The 21,030-nt window shown below is 41.7% G+C and overlaps 1 protein-coding gene across 4 annotated transcripts in view; it reads left to right on the top strand.

Moving 5' to 3' along the window:
• NBEA (neurobeachin) overlaps positions 1-21,030 on the top strand; it is an 816,600-nt gene that overhangs the window by 622,509 nt on the left and 173,061 nt on the right. The window lies entirely within an intron of this gene.

Genomic DNA, 21,030 nt, shown 5'->3' with positions numbered 1-21,030 from the left:
GAACAGCACACCTGCTCAAAGGCACATAAGAGCCAAAAGCTACTAAGAAGCTGAATCTCTGCTGAGGGTCTGAGAGTGGGAATAAACAGAGAAGAGATCATGCAAAGTAATTCTGCATCCTGACAGGTGCTGCAGTAATCTGCACATTTGGAGCTCCACAGCTCACCACAGGGAAGGTCATGAGTATGCCAAAGGTTATGGCCTGTGGATCTGCACATAGCACACTTCCACATGGTTACAAGTGCATACAGGAGGGAGTAATAGGTAATCTGTACTATTCCCCATCCATACCTATAAGTAGCTGAACATGGCTGGACTGGATGGATGCCCTGCAATTTGTTTCTGGTTTAAGACAGAGAATTCCTTCCACCCTTCTCACCAGCCTTGCAGCACTCCCTTGTTGTTTTCATGAGTAAAGCCTGGCTCAGGATTGGACCTGAAGAAAATGTTTCACGGATCCAGGCAGCCTGGCCTTTTCAGTGGTTCAGGTTAAACACCAAGCTGATAAATTAATATCTGAGTGTACAAACAGTATATCTGGATATCTGTACATACAAATATTATTACTTATATTACGATAGTGCCTAATCATGCCCAGGACCCTATTGTACAAACACATAAATACAGCTGTGTTAATTTGAGTGATTTATTTGACTGATTACATACTGAGAACATTGAAATAAAATCATGTAGTGTTTCCTCATGTAATCATTTGGTTCTATATTATATATTGATTTCTGCATATTGAGGTTACAATGTTTTTCATTGATTTTACTGTGCAGTGCTTAGTTGCAGTGTGATTGGTGCTTTATATGGTAAATGTGTGTTAAAAATGTGTATGTATGCATATTTTTATTTCCTTTTTAAGCAAAACAAGGAAAATGAAATGCAAAATATAATTGTGTTATGGTTTGGAAATTTACTAGCACTTATATCAGAATACTCAGAGTCTCAAAATATTCATTGCTTTGTCTTCTTGCACACAATTTAATAAGGCATGAAAATAATTAGCATATACAGTAACAGAAAATACCACTGAGTTTTGCTGTAGGAGCCATAGTCCAGCTTTCCTCCCATGCTAGACATTCTTTGTACTCCTCTAGCAGTGCAAAATGGGCTATGGAGTTGTTTTAAATGGGGAACTAAAGGACGAGTCAGGGGAAGGAGGTGTAGCTGGAATGCCCTTCATTCCAATGATTTGTGGTCAGCATAATGGTTTGTTGGGGTCCATTACAAGCTGGCATAATTTAGAGCAGCTCTGAAGCAGCTCTGAATTACACTGGACAGAAACAGGCCTCCAACAGCTCGTGGTAGTAGAGCAAAGGCCATCTTTGCCCTCTCCTCTCTCAGATGAGCAGATCTATGGTGTAACTGAGGTTCTAACCACAGAACTTTGAATTTTCTGAGTTTTGTGGATCTCAATTATGAATCATTATGCAGAATTAAGTTTTTCCCCATTCATGCATTTGGCTACATTGCATTGGAGGAAGTTGTTTTGTGGATCGGGGATTGGTAAGGATGATCTCATATATGTGGTATCTAACATCATGTCTCTTTATAAATTAGGTATTGCATTTGTTTTTGTACAACAAATGTGATAATTTTAAAAACAGCTACAATCTAGAAAGAAAGAAATTGATCACAAGGTAGTCCCAAATTTTGGGATTAGTGAAGCAAGTGCATTTACTTTTATACATGAAGTTAGTCAACACAACAGAGAATGTTTGTTGTTGTTGTTGTTTGTTGTTTTTTTTTGGGGGGGGTGTTAAATATTATATAGGCAAGGATGGTATCAACATAATTTTGAAAAAGTTAGCCTATGCAGTAGAAAAATTGCTGTCTTCAGCTTGCTTCCAAATTGCATCCATAGATCACAGCTCTTGGGGGCCCTGCACTGATTAAATCTGACTTAAATATCTGCTGTGCAGCATCAAGACCACAACTATAGAAGGAGGGAAATAACCCTTATTCCTCAATTCCTTTTTTTACTATCTGTCTTGATTTGAAACTGCTAATATTTCACCAAACTCAGTTTTCACATTTTTCTTATATTTATTCATGTCTAGTTGTCCTCTTTTATTATAATTTTTAAAAGTTTGCATAATTGTAAACTTCTGGGTCTTTAGAAATTCCTTTATCATGTTGGTCCCTGAAGGAAATAAATTAGCACTCAAGTTTTGCAAAAATGTAGAATACATTGTTCCTCTAAGACTAGCATTCATTGTAGTTGCTGTGTTTGGGACAGGAACATTCTGAGAATCACATACCTCCTTACTTCTCAAGCTACTGATGCTAGTTGGGAGTGTTTTTATGCCAGATTTTATAACTACCTTGGTATCTTCACCCTCTGCACAAGTATATCTGTGTCTGCTCCTTTTGCACTCCTGGCATTTGACAGCTCCACAGGATCTGTGCTATGCCCCAACCTTTAAACAGTCCCTTGGAGAAACCCCCTCAGTGTGCCAGACCCCTGATGGATCTCACTGTTCCTTAAGGGTAGGCCATATAGCCTTAACACTTCCAAGACAGAGCCTCTGGGCTCCAGCACGCCTGTTTGATACCATGAGCTCTACCCAGCCAGCTCAACAGAGTTAGACTCCTATCCAGAGACTTTTTGCCCTTATTAGGGATCTATGCACCTCAGCAAGTATATGCAGTGACACCAGGCAGCCTTTCAAAACAGAGTAGGGTTTATTAGAGTATGTCTACACTGCAATGTAAGACCCAGGTTAGTTGAACTCAAGTCGATGAATCCTGGCTTTGAGAATCCAAGGCTTGAGCATCTACACTTATTACCAACCCTAGGTTATGATTTTTTTTTACCTGGGCCCAAACCCAGGGCTCTGGTGTCCCCAGTGCAGTAGACAGACCTGAGTCCAGTCAGCCAGACCCCAGACGTTCTAGCACGCTCCTGAAATATGGCTGTTTTAGCCCTTTGTTTATGGTGCAGTGTGTGAAAACTTGAATATCCATATTGCACATTACAAGAAGTTTGACTGGCCCACCAACACATCATTTTGGTCTGTGTGCTTCCGGCAACTGGAGCCAACAACATGGAGGAGTCACCATTTCAAGAATTTCTCTTGCCTGGGCTTTCACACCTGTTTCAGGAGACAGACAGAACTTCTGTGAGATGCTAGTGGACAGTTTGGTGGTGTCCTCTGACCCACCACAGGCACCTGACAGAGCTAATGGTGGAGGAGAAGGAGGACACAGTCATCGCAGACTCAAAGTGGCTGATGCTGCGTATGAGACTTGGTATAGCGGCTGATGCCACCTATATGGCCTGATGCTCCTGGAGCAAGGCCACAAGCAGACCCGGGATGACCAGGACTAGGTCCAGAACTTACACATGAAGAAAGATACATTTCTGGAGCTTTGTGAGCAACTTGCCCCAACCCTCCCCAGTGTAGAGACAGCATTAGGGCGGCCATGCTGGTCCAGAAGCAGGTTGCTATATCCATCTGGAAACTGGCTACCCCAGACTGCTACAGGCCCATTGCCAACCAGCTTGGTTTTGGAAAGTTGACTGTGGGTAAAGTGGTGGTGGAGGTTTCTGAGGCAATCAGGCATGTGGTTTACCCCAAGGTGGCAGAGACAAATGATATTCCTGAAGTACTTCCTGAGAGAATGGGGTTTCCAAGCTGCTCTGGGGCTATGGATGGGACTCATGTGCCCATAGTTTGCCTTCCTCAAGAAGAACATGAGTACATAAACCAGAATGTTGACGCCATACTTATGCAGGCACTTGTGGACCAAAGAGATATTCAATTTATGAATATCAATGGAAAAGTTCGTGATGCCAAGGTTTTCTGCCAATCAGAAGTCTACATTCATGGACAGGCTGGGACACTATTCCCACCACATGACATTGTCATAGATGGAGTTATTGTCCCTACTATTGTTCTGGGGGACCCCATGTACCCTCTTTGCCTTTGCTTCTGAAACTGTACCCTGATCTCAGAGGCCCTGGCAAAAGAAGGTTTAATTACACTTTCAGCAGGTGTAGAATGATGGTTGAATGTGAATTTGTTAGATTGAAATCCCACTGGCAATGTCTACACACCCATTTGGATTCCAGTGCCATTAATGCTCTCCACGTTACTGTGTGCTCTTCACAATCTTTGTGAAGCCAAAGGCGAGCCATTTCCCCTTGATTGGACCTATCAGTGAGGGGCCACTGAACTGGTACACTCACCCAGAAAGTGCATCTACCACACCTGGAGCTGGATGCCCCCAGGCAACAGAAATCAGGGATGCTTTGTGCTCCCATGTTAGGGACTTGCATGGGCCAACGGAAGAGGGAGAATAGTACCTTTATGAGTGTGTGTGTTTGGGACGGGGCGTTGATTCCTTGGGGGAGAGGAGATGGGAGGTTGATTGCCATCCATTGTACTTATGAATGACATGACCGCTTATGAAATGAGGGGTGGGTGGTGGAAACAGTATGGTCTGATGTCAGTAATTGATGTGTGGATTGATGTATACAGCTGTATTGAGATATGGATTTTGCATACAACTTCCCAGTTGTCCGTGATCATGTGTTTACCATTATTATCTGAAATACACACTATATGGTGTGTTGCAGTGATGGCAGTAATATTTCTTTATAAAATAAAACCCTTTATTTTTACACATTTATTGGAAAAGTACAATATGAAACCATTGCCTGACAGGCTAGCTGCCATTAGCACACGAGCAACACCAAAAGCGTTAAACATAACCAAGAACAAAGTGCATAAATAAGTGAAAACAGTGACACTATGTACAAGAGCCCCCTACTATTGCATTCACCTTTCCCTTCTTTCCATATTTGCCACGTACTTGGTTCTAGGGCAGGTGGGTGGAGGCGCCCACACGAGAGGTTTTCAGCACTGAGACCTGTATGGGGTTGCTTTTAGGGCCTGATTGTATGGGCCTCCCAGCCATGGAGTTGTCCAACCTGTTCCTGGAATGCAGGGCACTGCAGAGGGGATGCAGCCCATGGTGCGGGTGCAGCAGGAGTCTGCATTCTTGTGGTCATAAGAGACAGCTGCCGCTCTAACTGTTCTCTCTGTTGCACTATATCTTCCTCCCTTAATTGCCGCTCCTGTTCCAGAAACTGTGAAGCAAGTGTCTGCTCCACACTGCTACCCTGTCCTCAAGCTGTGAAGCCAGCCTGAGCCTTTCTGCTTGCCTCTTGGCATGTCTTTCCTCTTACCACAAGTCCCTTTGCTTTTGGTACTCAGCTTGCTTGTTGGCACTGTCCAGAACTTCAACAATAAGTTAACCACAAAACACTTCCTCTTGGAACAGTCCACAAAGGTACGGTGAGCCAGACTTCTGCAGTGTGGGCAAGCTTTGGAGGTATTGCAGCTTGTAGAGATGAAGGAGCCTGGAGTAGAACAAGACACAGGGTTATTGTCTAAAGTAGCTCAATGCAGGAGCACAGAAAAAATCATTCTGGAATTTCAGGGACAGAAAACATTACTTTTTACAACTGAACTCCACTATGCTGGCAGAGGGCTGCTTCAGACCACAAAAGCTCCCTGGACACGGCCAGGTTAATCACAGTGAAGGAAGTGCTGAGAGAATGGTAAGTTAAAAATCACAACTTTGAGGGGTTCCCCCCAAAAAATTGAGTTTGGGTGTAGGTTGGTGGCCACACTGTGCTATATAAGCTTTTTCTATTATTTCAGGCATTGCACATATTGGACGAAATAACAGTTCTTATAGTGCCCAGTTGGTGACTAAATAGAACATCTACAAGTGCAGTGGGTTGATGAGCTACTGAGGTGGCCCTGAAAAATAAGCCCTTTCCCGAAATGTGCATACCTATCTGGAGTTCCTGCTACTGGAAGAGTATGAAGCTTTCAGCACCCAGGATTTGGTCAGAATTCATGAGGGAATCAACATGATGCTGTGTTAGCATCCACATGGTTTAGTGCTTCTCCACAGCTGACGATACAGCCTGTTAGGACTGCATGCAAACGCACAGAACTCCATTGCCATTTCCCTTGCCCCGCTGCAAATTTCTAGACTGAATTCAAGTGCCTGGTTATATTTCGGATTAATGATTTTGCCACCCATAGAATGCAGGGGCTACATTTAACAGAAATGGACTGCATTTCAAAATGAATATATTTGAAGCTCTTAGCAGCATATGTACAGAGAAGGTAATGTAAGTTTCTTATTTTAACAGACTGGAATATAGTAGCAAAAATGTGTACCTTGCCAGTAAAAAAATTCACTTTTACATGCTTGTTTGACTGTTTGCATTTCCTGTTCTCCATTAGCAGATACACACTGCTGCCTGGGGTTTATATAACATATTTTGCGTTGGATCATAGCATGGAAATCCCTCCCACTCCTATTAGTAAACCCAAAAATGGAACCAGAAACTTATCAGGGTCCAGGGCAGCTTCTTCCTGTTCCATTTCTGCTGCCGGTTTCACAGCGGGCTATTCCTCCTGGGGTGCATCAAAAAGCTCTTCCAAATAGGTCCTCAGGGTGTGCTGCAGCCACTCCTGAGGCAAAGCCTCCTCTGGAATTGGTTTCATCAGCAGACTTACTTCATTTGCCTCTTTCAGGGCCTGCTGCTGGCTACCATTGGTTCCCATGCTGGTTTCTGGGGCTAGCTGGTTGCCATTGCAGCTGACCAGGTCATTGTGCACCACCAGCTCAGTGCTCAGCACAGTCCCCGGCACCCAGTCATAAAATGGGTATGGTGTTGGTGAGTTGCCAGAAGCGTGATTCCGGTTCTTGGTTTTCTAATCCTCAATCTTGAGTTGCTTAATCCATTCCCTGTACTAGTCATCAGCCTGGTAAATTTCCAACACTGTCAGCTTCTTCACTGTTTGCTGGTGTGCATGGTCATTCCTGGTACTCTTACTAAAATCAATTGTTTGGCTGACCTTGCACCAGAGATTAACCAAAATCTGGCTGTGCTCCCACGACCACGATGCAGCATGCTTTCTAAAGGATTTTTTTCTGGTTGCTATCCATTGCAAATGCAGAAGGTTCTCCTAAGGTGTGTTTGCAGCTCTGCAGTCAGAATAAAATGGAAGGGTTAAATGCCAAGCTGCTGTTCTAGAAAGGCGAAAGGTGCTTCTGTTTACCAGGAGTCTATTGGTGATTCTTGGAAGATAGGGGACAAAGGAAGTTGGCCCATAGCATTCTGGGATACTTTTAGCGAACTCTAAAGACCTGAGTCCATGGGAGATGTCTGTACTGCAAAACGATAGGGTTCAAACCCTGGGTCCCACCTTGACTTGGATCTTCTACCCTGGCAGTATCCTAGGACCTGGGTCTAAACCCGAGTCCAAGAAATTTGTATGTTGACAGAAGAGTGGTTACAGCTTGAGCCTGAGCCTGAGTCTGAGCCTGGGCTTACATTGCAGTGTGGACACACTTAGTCAACTGGAATGCAGCACTGGAAAGTCCTTAGGTTAGCACAGAGAAGGAAAGGTTAAGACAGATATCCATTGTCAGGGCTCTACCCAGCCACAGTGAAGTGGAATCCATTTTGGCATGCACCCTTGCTCTCTCTCAGTCCCAGGTGAGAGCTTCTGTGTCTCTCCAAAGGCCAACTCTTAAGACAGTCATCTGACACCTTTTGGTTCATTGTTCTCCTGCAGGATCCCTGCAGAGTTCACAAGTTCGGCCTGCTGAAATTTACTGTTATTAGGTGTCAATTGTTCAGTCCTTGGGGTTCCCATTGTCTTTCTGGATCCTTCAAGTCAGCCAGTCCTTTAATGACCCAATCATACTGCCCCAGACAGTAGAGCTACATGACACATACATCTCATGTATCCTGCTGTGCCCCAAGAGCAGCTTTTTAAACCCTTTGCATCTGCTGCGTAGCAATCCCTAGGCAAGTAAGTCATGCCATGCATATCATTCACAAAAATATTACTGCAAATTCCCACTTGGTCACAATATTATCTAAGGGATAAAAGAAAAATAAATCCTTGATATTGGGAAGGATCTGGAAATAACCTCGGGTGTGATTCATAAAATGTGATGCTGAAGCAGAAGCGTTCAGTGTAGTTGAGTTGCATGGTGTGTACTGATACCTAAGGCTACGATTTGTAATGGGGTATTTTTAGTAAAAGTCATGGACAGGTCACAGGCAATAAACAAAAATTCACAGGCCTGTGACCTGTCTATGACCTTTACTATAAATACCCCTGACTAAATCTTAGATGCCCTGGGGCGCCGCTGCTCTGGGGGTCCCTGGTACCGGCCCCACCGGCTGCTGCTCAGGCAGTCCCCAGGGCCGCTCAAGCAGAGGCTGCTCCGGCTGCCCCCGTGGATGCTGCTCCAGCCGCCTCTAGAACCGCTGTTCAAGCTGTCTCTGGGGCCAGCCGCACCGGCCACTGCTTGAGCAGTCGCCGGGGCCAACTGCCCGGGGCCTCCCAAGCAGCGGTGTGGCTTTCCCCAAGGCCACATGAGCAGCTGGCCCCCAGGGTCAGTCACACCACCCACTATAGCTGCAGATGTCACAGAGGCTGTGGAAAGTCACGGAATCCGTGACCTTTTTGACAGCCATGCAGCCTTACTGATCCCAAGTCTAGCACCTACCACTAGCCCGTTAAGTCATCCTTGCAGCACTGAATGTTTAGTCACAACTGAAATGTCTGATCTTTTCAAATTTCTGACTAGAATTGAGTCCAACTTAATGTTGTACTCTTGATCCCAGTACAAAATCCTTTTGGGGTGTGAACACAACTTGCTTCGGTTTGAGCTAATCCTCCTCAAGCCTCTCTGTTTTGCACTTTGTGAATGACAGTCCTTTCCCTCAACCCCTCTGTTTAAAGTTTGACCATGCGCCATATAGCTTTTTATGCCATTAGCTGGATCCAGTTGTTCTCTGCTTCTCCACATGTGCTGTTATCACATAGCCTCCTCCAGAATTCTTAAGCTGAAGATCCTACTAAAGGTCTGTCTGAAGGATTTACTGTTAGAATTTGATTTGGAAAAGGAAACAAAAACAGTACATATCTCCCTTCCCTGAGGTGGTGATGTCCACACTGTTCCATCTTTCTCTGGTGATACTAAGAGTTTCCAGGAATTTCATACCATACCCAGCATTCCAAGAATTATCTGCATTGGTGATTTGTGTGTCGATCATACAGAGGGCAAAAGCTCCAAATGCACACAGATGTGTAATGCCCACAAATTAAACTACAAAATCATTCTTTAGAATCCACAGTATTCGAAAGGACAATAACACCCAAGGTCAGTAACAATTATTCACTTGTTTTGTACCATACATCAGTGTTTCACAGTGGCAGCTAAATTAGAAATAATGGCTTTAGAATAATTAAGATCTTCTTTTTAGTGATATGTAAGTGGACTATTTTGACAAGGATTTTATTGTTCAAGAAGACTGTTGCACATCTAGAAATAGACGTTTAGTCTAATAATTCAAATGAGGGCAATCTACTTAGTTACATGCTGCTGCTGCTTCCCAACCATATCCTAGCTAATGTTTCCACAGAACATACAATCATAAGGTTAACAAAAACACCTTGCTCACAAAAGGAGGAAATAAGCCTGAGATAAAAATGGCCAATATGGTGGTAGCTCTCAGACTCACTGAAAAATGAATGTGGGTATTAGAGAAAGTCAGTCACCAGTACTGAATTTATCCGATAAGTGGGCTTGTTTTAGTGGATATAAAAGGATAAGTACTCTGAACATGGCAATCAAAGAAACTTATAAAAGAATGTAGTGAGCAGAGCCTCATATTTTAACACTGGGAGGTGACCTCTTGAAAGTTTAAAAAAATAGTGTTGGAAGGAGAAACACAAGCCGAGTAAAATTTGGCAAGGAAAAAAAGAACCAAAACCACAAAAATATCTGCATTTTTTTAAAACCCCAAAGAGGAGGAGAAAAATGAAGCAACAGTGCCAATATTTGTTTAAAAACGTTCTGAGAGAGGTTTTAAAAACTGACATGGACTGAGGAATTGCAATAGCACATAGTATAATATGCTCATCTTGGAGATCACAGTCCTCCAAGACTATTGGAGTAAGGCTATTAAGGTTTGCTGATAATAAAAAACCTTAAACCCAGGCAGTTCAGAAAGGCAAAAACACAATCTGATCAAAAGGAAGTGAGGTCAATATATGCAGATTTAGAAATATATGTAGATATAAAACAGTTGTGGACTGAAAAATATGTACAGAAAATAAAACAATATAATGGGTGAGATCTTACAAGCAGTTATTTTTATTGTGACTGGGAACTGAAGCAAAAAGATTGGATGATCCCAAAATGGCCCAAATACATTTTATAAGCCTGGAAAATCCAGAAATGGCAATGAAAACATTCTGGATAATAAAGAGCAGTTTTACTAGTTTCATTTAAGCTGTGTGGTTACTGGCTGCTTGCATTTGTATTCTCCCTTTTCCAGGAATTTATTCATATGATGTTTTCATCTATTCAGCAATTATTTTTGTCTTTTAAAAATATATATTTTGTTTCCCTTATATGTTGACATATATTAGTACAGTTATTTTCTCTATTTAGTTAAGAGTATTTGTATTTTTCTTGCTAGACCTAAAGACTTAAGTCTGTTCAGTGTCTTGGGAGATGATGGATAAAATGATTTTCAGCTGTTTTGCTTGTTTTTGTTTCTGATTTTTAAGAGTATATACAATATTTAGGATCATAAACTGTTTATCAAATCCATTAGTGCAGATGTGATGTCATTATTGACAGGCATTACTAATATGTCTCAAAAAGGGGAGAATGTCAGTGATCCTTAAATATTCTTTCTCTTCAAGAAAAACTCTTGACTCTGGAATGATTCATAGTTTCTAAGGCCAAGAGGGACCATTGTAGGGTTGCCAGGCATCCCGTTTTCAACCATTAAAAGTCTGGTCAGTTGTGCAGCAGAGCTAAGGCAGGCTTCCCTTCCTGCCCTGGCTCCGCGCAGCTCCCAGAAGCATCTGGCATGTCCGTGTGGCTCCTAGGCACAGGACCTGCCAGGGAAGCGCTGCGCGCAGCCCCCACCTCGAGCGCTGGCTCTGCAGCTGCCATTGGCCAGGAATCATGGCCAATGAGAGCTGCAGGGATGTAGGAACCCAGACATGCCGGCCGCTTCCGGGAGCAACGCAGAGCCAAGGTAGAGCCCCGCTGTGCCACCGACTGGAAGCTGCCTGGGGTAAGGAGCCCATACCTCAAACCCTCTGCCCCAGGTCGGAACCCCCTCCTGCACCCAAACTCCCTCCCAGACCCCGCACCCTTACCCCAGGTCATAACCCCTTTCCTTACCCTCCCAGACCCCGCACACCCCCCCACACCCCAGCCCCTTGCCCCAGGTCGTAACCCTCTCCTACACCTAAACTCCCTCCCGGAGCCTGTACCCCAACACCGCCCCTGCTCTGAGCCTCCTCCTGGAGCCCACACCCCCTCCTCCAAACAATCCCCTACCCCAGCCCTGAGTCCCCTCCTGCACCCAAACTTCATCCCAGAGCCTGCATCCCAACCCCCTGCCCTGCCCTGAGACCCCTCCCGCACCCCAAACCCCTCATCCCCAGCCCCACCCCTGAGCCCACAACCCCAGCCACAGCCCGCACCCTTGCCCCCTTGGTCCCAGCCCAGAGCCCCCTCTTATACCCCCATCCAAGGTCCTCACCCTCTTTCACACCCCAGACCCCCTCCCACAGTCTGAACTCATTTCAGGCCCCATCCTGGGGCCCACACCCCCAGTTGGAGCCCTCACCCCAACCCCATACCCCAACCCAGTGAAAGTGAGTGAGGGTGGAGGAGCGTGAGCGACGGAGGGAGGGGGGCTGGAGTGAGTGGGGGGTGGGGCCTCAGAGAAGGGCCGGGGTAGGAGCATGTCCTCAGGGAAGGGATGTGGCAGGGGGCTGGGCAGGGGTGTTCGGTTTGTGCAATTAGAAAGTTGGCAACCATATACCATTGTGATCATGTACTCTGACCTCCTGTGTAACACAGGCTAGAGAACTTCCCTAAAATAATTTCTAGAGCAGAGCTTTTAGAACAAACATTCATGTCAATTACCACCAAGTCACAAACTTCTCTTTCTGGAGCAGGAGATTGAGAAGCAGTATCTATTCAATTCCAGATACAGTTCATCATTAGTGATTTATTGGGTAGGTTCCAGTCTGGGGTATAATCTTCCTTGGAGTTGGTCATATTTGTTAGTTATGAATGGTCTTCTGGTTTTAGATTAGAGTCAGCTGGCCATTTTGGTCCTACTAGGCCTCCCAGCAATTTAAGAAATGATTAACCCTGGATTCAGAGTAGCAGCCGTGTTAGTCTGTATCCGCAAAAATAACAGGAGTACTTGTGGCACCTTAGAGACTAACAAATTTATTAGAGCATAAGCTTTCGTGGGCTACAACCCACTTCTTCGGATGCATAACCCTGGATTGTTACTTCTGTGACTGAAAAGCCTTGTTGTCTATGGTTTCCTGTTGTACCTAGAAGATAGGAGTCAGGTCATGACGTTGAGTGATTGTGATGGTTTCCCCTTGTTCCACCCATTTTTTTCTGCTTATGCATGCACAAAAAAGGTGTTCTTGAATTTTGGACTCTGGTTCTGGCTTCAGGCACTGTAGTCAAATTAACTCACTCTTATGGACAAATGTGAAGAGAAAGAGGCAGCTGCAAGCAGGTCCTAACAAGGCAGAGAGGTGAGGGGAAATGATAGCCACCTGGCTACAGAAAAATAGCAAATTCCACAGCAAAGGTGCTACATTTTGTGTCAACTTGGAAAAATGCCAAATTCTCTGGCTCATTAATTGTGAAGTCCATGGGGCCCTTGTTGAAATGCATGATGCCATTCCCACCTATCAGAGTTATTGTTTCAGACTCAGGCAAACTTTGCTGCATTAGTTTACACCACATTCATATTTTCAAGGTTATCTTCACAACCATGAGGGCTAGGAGATGATGTGCCTGTCATGGCCAAGTGAGGAAGCACACTTGGTGAGCTCCCATTCTCCCCTTCCCTAATTACCCGTAGCATTCTCAGCAAAGCCCCCCACTAGATCTCATACCTAAGCTTAAGACCTAGGGGAGCCCAGAAGAACGGGGCAAGTGAGAATAGGGCAGAAGGGAGCAAGAGTGGAGATGACAATGAGAGTGGATTGAGCGACTCCCTGCCCCACCCACTGGCGGAATGGCATCAGTATTGTTGGAGAGCTGAATGAGAGGTCGTTGCCTCATTGCCGGTATATATAGCATGAAAGGCAGTGGTTACACGCACGTGCACACACCTCTCTTTCTCTCTCCGAACTCACTGGTAGCACACAGTTGCTGGAGACAAACTTCATTTGTTGGGAAGACGAGAAAAGGAATGGGTGCAATCCAGACCAGTGAGGGGCTGTATCGCCCCTGCTCTGCAGCCTGAGGTGCCTCACAATGCTTTGTTGTAGCTCTCAACCTGGGCACCTCACAAACAGCGAAACAGCATGCAAGTCACACCGTGGGTATCTGTGTAAAGCTACCACCCTGGTCTAGCAACTCTGACCCCAGCAACCTGTTAGTAAATACCAGCCACACTCCGACTTCCAGCAGCCTTGGTTACTACTTGCAGGGTGACCTCAATACACTCCCAGTCCCATATTTTCCCCCAAAACATGTGTTCTGCACTGTCCAGCCCTCTCCTGGACAGTCCAGATATATTAAGCCCGTTACACCTCTAAGGGGATCAGTATACAACAGTCTGCTATCCTAAATGAAGTTACCCAAACAATTAACAGCACTGGATTAGTTTTAATTGAAGAATAAAACAAGTTTATTTAACTACAAAGTGAGTGCAAGTATAGGGTGTTAAAGTCAGAAATGGTCACTAGAGAAATAAAGATAGAATGCTTTCTAATGTTAAATTTATCAAACTAGACTTGGTTCACATAAAATTCTTATCACATGCTCCCAGGTCAGAATCTGCTCCTAAATTCCATTGTCTGTTTCTTTTGTCATCTTAGGTGAAAAAGAGAGAGATGGACAGGGAAAGCTAACTTGGGGTATTTTTCCCCCTCACTTTTATAATTCAGTCACCCTTTGAAATGCATTTTCCTGAGGATTACCCCTAGTTAAAGTTCATTCAAACAGTAAAAAAGGCAACAATGATGTCTGGTGGTGAAAGAGATTGCACGCTGTTTCGTCTCACCTCCGTTTGCTGAAATGTGGATTTTCCTTGTCACCTGTCTTCCCCCTTTCACTGTCTGAGGACCCTGTTTATAACTTATATGTAAATTGAGGTAAACACACAGTCCTTTTTTTAAGACCTGTTTGACGCATCCTGCCTAACTGGGGCTACATGGGTTTGAACATGTGCTACCAACATCATTCAAGGGGAATGTATAACTTTCCATATAATATTGCTACACACATTCCATCATGATATTATTGACCAGGGAGTTTAGTTTTCAGATGATACCTTACAAGGCATATTTTATACAAAGATTATTACAAAGATATGTAGAGTGTGAATATAGGGAGGCATTCTGTTACAGCGGCCCATCCCCAACCCTTGCCAGAAGATGGCAAAGCTGCAGGCCTGGGGCCATCTCTCCCCCACTTCTACCCCCACTTTTCCCCAACCAAGCACACTGGTAACATGGCAACAGGAGACAAGTTTTCCTCTTTTGCCAAGAAGCTGAAAAGAGGAATGAACAGGAACTGAGGGCTGTCTCTCCCCATCCTTCCTCCTGAACTTGTAGTTAATGTGTGTATCCCAGAAATTTGGGTGATGGTTGGGAGCTCTGGATGAAAAACACAAAGAAGGGAGAAAGAGAGTAAAAGAAAAGAGGGCAACAAAAAGCCAAGGAGTCGGAGTCAGAAGAATCAGCAGTTGCGGGGATAGCTAGTAAAATAGTAGCACTGATTACTTTCAAATTAAATGTGGTGCTAGAAACCTGTTTCAGCAAGTTCAAAGAAAAGTTAAATGACAAAGTGGCCCTGGTGGGTAGTAAAATGATGTAGTGGTAGCCACTACAGATATGGACTCTCAAATTATCAACATTGAGGAGAACATGCAAGGTTGGGTGGAGAGAATTGTGGTCTGGAGTCTCACGTTAAAACACTGACCGAAAAAACAGATGATCTGGGATTCTAGGACTGCCAATGGGGACCAAAGGCAAATACTCCATATGGTACTTAGAAACATGGCTCCTTAAAGCTTTGATTGAAAGGGCACACCGGATCAGCATACCAGCACACAACAGAAATCCAGCTAGACTACATCCAGTCATAGTATGACTACACAACTTCAGAAGACGTGGTTTTGATTCTTTACATACAGCCAGGAAGTTGACAGAATTAAGAGTGGAGGGCAAACGAGGATTCTTCTATCAAGATTATTGTATGAATGTATGGTGGACAATGGCTTAATTTACAAAAGTCTGCAAATAGCTCCTTAGGAAGAAGCTTAAGTTTGCACTGATGTTTCCAGCAATCTCAAAAATATTTCAGCTGGGTCAAACCCACATTTTCTACACACAGGGGAAGCCCAAAAGTTCCTGACCTCAGTCCCAGAACCAAATATGGTAGACCACGTAGTAGGGGGAACTGATTAGATTCAGGATAAGTATATCTCAACTGAGGGCTCACTAAATATTGGGGAAGGGGAACCGGAATGATTTTTGAATATGGTAAAATACAGTGGTTTGTGTTGTAAGAAAAGTACTGCCTTGATGGCAAACATATATAGAGTAATTTTTTTGTTACATGTATTAGAAGGAATATTGTTAGGTAAGAGTTTTCAACAAATAACGGTACAAAAGTAATATTAATGTTTGTAATTATTAAGGATAATAATAATTATAATATCAGAAAATATAGCACAACATATAAAGAGAAAATGGAAACTAGATTGTTTGAAATGTATAAATTAAGGTTGTTATAATTAGGGGTGATATTGAATGTAATTGAAGGGCAGCTGATAAACAAATACTGTGTAGGATACAGACATCTGGGGGTTATGGTGGGGAAAGATGGGGAAGGTATTACATGGTAAAGACAATACTGAATATTCTGAAAAATGGGTAAAATAGAATCAGAAACAATCTGGTGCCCCCTGGAATGTTATGGGACTAACAGTAGAATGTCCATTTTTATTCAGAATGTTAGAGAAATGTTTTGTACTTTCAGGAGTGCATTAAAATAGTCTATAAAAACCCTCTGTCATGTATCTGGGGAAGTATTACAAAGATTGAGCTGATACCATTATGCAGGGGAACAAGACAAGGATTATCGCTGATCAACCTTATTTCACTTAATTATCGAACCATTAGCACAAAAGTTCAGGGATACTGAAGAAATTCAGGTAATAAGTGTATTGGGAATAGAAAACAAAGTTGCATTATATGCTGACAATCTTATGCTTTTCATATAAGATATAAATTTCCAATATTACTAGAAATAATTGACATGTTTGGTCAGGAATCAATGGAACAGACTAACTATTCTAAATCAGAGATACTGTGCCTTTGCAAAAGATACATAAAAAATGAAGAATTTCCACTGAAAATAGTGGATAATAAATTAGATATTTAGGCATTAATGTATCACTTAAAGTGGTGGAGCTGTTTAAACTAAATATTGAGCCATTAATGAAAATTATTTACTATGACCTAGGCAAGGGGACATGATTACCAATGACACTGATTGATAGAATTAAAGTACTTAAAATGAATGTCCTACCCATGGTCCTGTATACATTTTCCATGATTCCCTTCACAGACTGAAAACAATATTTTACCACAATTAAAAATTATTCAGAGATTTTGATGGTTGTAACAGAAACCATGAATCAAAATGGAATTATTGGGATGTCCAACTGAGATAGGAGGCCTGGTGCTACCAAATTTCAAGAGATACTATGAGCAGCATAAATCAGGGCAGAACTAGAATGGATCTCTAATCAGGAGAAACCATTGGGGGTAAGAACTGAAACTGACAAACAATCTCATTATATAATTCTGTTACATAGTTCAAAATTCCAGCACCCATAAGACAATGCCTATTATTTTAAAATGTACATAGTAGTTGAGCGTATGTAGGGTTGGCAGTATTTTATTTTTTAAATTAATTTCTGTAGATAATATTGAAGTTTATTTTTAAGTCTATTTTTGTCTTTTTATTGGTTTAAATTTACACAATTGTAGGAAATTATTAGGGGACGATCTGACAATTATTTAATGACAACAGACATTGAGAGTCAAAAAGATAAAGCTTTATAACCATTAAAACACAAATTTTTGACATCACATGTCAAAATATACAAAGTAAATACTCTTAAATGAAACTAGTGAGTTCTCAAGCAGCATTTTTCTATTTTGCCTGTCTGTAAATTTCAATTATTATTGATGTAAATAATTTTTGTCAGTTTGTGTGTACAGTGAAATCGATACAGTGATAAAAATGTAACCTTTCCAAACCTAAGCATGTGTGAGGCACTTGACCAGATAAAAAGAGCAGATCTCAGTAATATCAGAAATAAAAAAAATTGTGCTTTCAAGCATGGTCTACATAAGGAATTATTTTAATATTGAGACAAATATCACATAAATTGAAGGAAAAATGAGATACTAGATATGGAGGGCTCTGAGTTATTATAGAGAATTCTTTCCCAGGTGTTTGGCTGGTGGGTCTTATCCACATGCTCAGGGGCTAACTGCCATATTTGGGGTCAGGAAGAAATCTTCCCCTGGGTCACCCTGGGGTTTTTTGGCCTTCCTCTGCAGCATGGAGCATAGGTCATTTGCAGGTTTAAACTACTGTAAAAGGTGGATCCTCTGTAACTTGAAGTCTTTAAATCATGATTTGAGGATTTCGGTAACTCAGCCAGAGGTTTGGGGACTATTACAGGAGTGGGTGGGTGAGGTTCTGTTGCCTCCTGTGGCAATGTGCAGGAGGTCAGACTAGATGATCATGATGGTCTCTTCTGACCTTATAGGCTATGAGTCTATGATTTCTTCAGGAATGGACTATCCTTAAAACAAATTGATGTAAGTGATATTAAAAAAAAAGCACAATGAGTTTATACTGATTGTTTACCTTATTAAAAACATTTTCAGAAAAGAAAGGAACAAAGTATTCTTCATTTGAAAATTTCATACAAGGGCTTGAAGTTTCAGTAATCAACATGTCTCTCTAGAACATACAACTTCATAACTGTGCAGTGTTATAGTAGTAGTGTTGGTCCCAGGATATTGGAGAGACAAGGTGGATTAGGTAATATCTTTTATTGGACCGACTTCTGTTGGTGAGAGAGACAAGCGCTCTGTGACACAAGAAAGCTTGTCTCTCTCACCAACAGAAGTCGATCCAATAAAAGATATTACCTCACCCACCCTGTCTCTCCAACTTCATGACTCTGTTTTTAGGAGACAAACTGCATGAATCTGTTAAGTTATGAATTGCAGACTGTAAATGTGAAATAACAAAAGAATGGCTGGAATGATATAATGCAGACAGTAAGTAGTGGATCCAGCACTAGCCAGAAAGTACACGTTCAGTACTATCTGGTACTATTCTTCTCCATCTCTAGATAAAAAAAATACAATATTGCCCCAGCTATTTGTATGAAATGCAAAACAGCCATGTTTCCTACACATGATATCGGAATGCTAGATGGTAAAAATGTTTTGGAAGTCCATCCTGAAAGAAATAAATAAAATGCTTGAGCTAGAACTCGAATAGGACTGATGACATGTATGGTGGGATTTTGTCTATTAAATAATTGAGATGCTCTGATATGGACACAATAATCTTATGTTTATAACAACAATAGATAGGAAGGAAATAGAGGACAATAATTGAATACATCCTGCTTTCCTCTAATTTCCCATGCTTTCTGTCTCCTGACACTCAACACCTTTGCCCCAAGAGAACATTCAGCTTCCCAATAAAAAAAGTTAATAGGAATGGTTAAATATATGTATATCAGGTTATAGTTGTGTGGTTGTGTTTGAATAATTTGAAGAAGAAAAAAAGGAGTAATGCTATATCAAGGTATGGTCAATATATAATATGCTGATAAATATTGTTAATATTGTACAAAATATTGTAATATTTTGAATATTTATATATGCCAAGACACAGTAACTGAAATATTTTATTTTAAATGACCAGTAATATCAGTAAATAAAATATTTTTCCTAACTCTGCCCCACCACAAGTCTCACGTGAGGGCTAGAATTTTTTTTTTATTTTTTTTTTAGTGAAAGCTGAAGTGCTGGAGCACAATTTTGTGTTAAGGGATGAGTTCTGTGGCAAAGCCACTAGCTGCGGCATATACAGGGCCCTCATTACAACTCTACACATTTTACACATCCGATAAAAAAATATTCCAGTTATAGTAGCTACTGTCCATTAGCTACTTTTAGCTTTTAAAATCCAAAGATTTGCCTCCTTATCTCCTCCCAGAGTCTTGAGTACACACATATTTAACAAAAATTGTATATTATAGGGTGGTAGATGCAAGTAAATGAAAATGAGTGTGGTGCTGGAATCTTTGAGGTGTATTGTTCTTGGTGACCTTAGCTTCCACATACATGATGTCAAGTATACCCTAGCATCTGATCTCAATGAAAGACAAAAGGAGAGCACAGTCTATTGAGCTTATCAAAGAGAAGGTTAAGAGACAACTTAATCAGTCTACAACTCCTATACAGGAAGGAAATATCTGATACTAGAGGGCTCTTTAATCTAGCAGACAAAGGAGTTAGACGAGCCAGTAGCTGGAAGTTGAAGTCAGTGAAGATCAAAGTATAAATACAATGCAGATTTTTGACACTGAATGTAATTAACCATTGGAAGTTTACCACGGGACTTGACACCAAGCAAGACTGTTATTGGTTGGAAGGGGCAAGGAGCCCCTGGCATCCATCCAGGGAAACGCCAAGCAAAGTCAGCCCAACAAGCCACTGCTCCAACTCTCTGTGAATCTGAGTGTTAGGGATTGTGCACAGCTGAGCTAAAATAGAACAGTACCATCAGCACTTGGTCTTGTCGCCAAATCAACCCTACACGGACCATGAAGAACATCATAGTTCACTGCTCTTCCTGTCCAGCTTTCTTCTAAGAAACAGCTAATATCTGAGACTGTTTCAGAAGCTGATTTACAATTATTATTATTCCTTCTGAAATGGATGGTCATTTTTATTATGCAAAGAAGAAAAGAAATGCTTAACAAAAATCTGTTAGTTTCTGGTATTCTAATAAAATATATGTAACCTGAACATAAACGGAATATTCTAAAACTGAACTAAGCAGCTTTGTATATATGAAGATGCATCATTAATATCTAAGCACTAATATGAAGAGACATCACTTCAAGCAGTTTGAGGAATGACAGAAAAGTGAAATGGTCTAGGTATCTTGTCAATAAGTGTTACAGCAAACAGAACCTTAAATTTGGGACTTGGCAAGTTAGAAAAGCAGTGCTACTTTCCAGCTCATGTTTTAAAATATCTTCATATTGTGTTTAAAATTACAGAGAAATACATGTCACCATATTTTGTTAATGATTTTGAATAATAAAATGTGGTTAATCTTAGAAAAATTATTGTAACAATGACATCTGCACTTCAATTATTCTCATATATTGGTTCATGGATTTTTCTAACTCATAGCCCTGTAAACTCAAATTAGAGATTTGACTGTCAAGTCATATTATTTCTTTATTTTATACAACACATCATCAACAATAAAACTGTGGATTCAGAACTTAACAGGCAATTCTGTCTCATGCATGTTGCAAAATAGACTATAACTTGCTTATCTGCAAGTGAACTTTATTCACTCCCCCGTGCTTGACTGCAGGACATTTTTTGCCTAAGTAAAATAAGTTAATATGACGCATGAGAAGCATATATACACATTATGAAGGTGCCATGTTTACAGCCACATCTCTGACTATAACCAGGCTTTATCTTTTAAAAACATTTCAGTCCACCTTTGAACTTAATGTTTTTGAGTGCCATAAAGTTCAACAAGATAAGCTTACCCTGACTTTGTTGAAGCATAAAACTTGTGGTACTGTCAAAACATCTTCTAACAAGT

This window comes from Emys orbicularis, chromosome 1, assembly GCF_028017835.1.
Source record: "Emys orbicularis isolate rEmyOrb1 chromosome 1, rEmyOrb1.hap1, whole genome shotgun sequence".
Taxonomy (NCBI): Eukaryota; Metazoa; Chordata; order Testudines; family Emydidae; genus Emys; species Emys orbicularis.
Note: the sequence above shows the minus strand (reverse complement) of the source record. Positions and strands in the feature narration are given on the sequence as shown.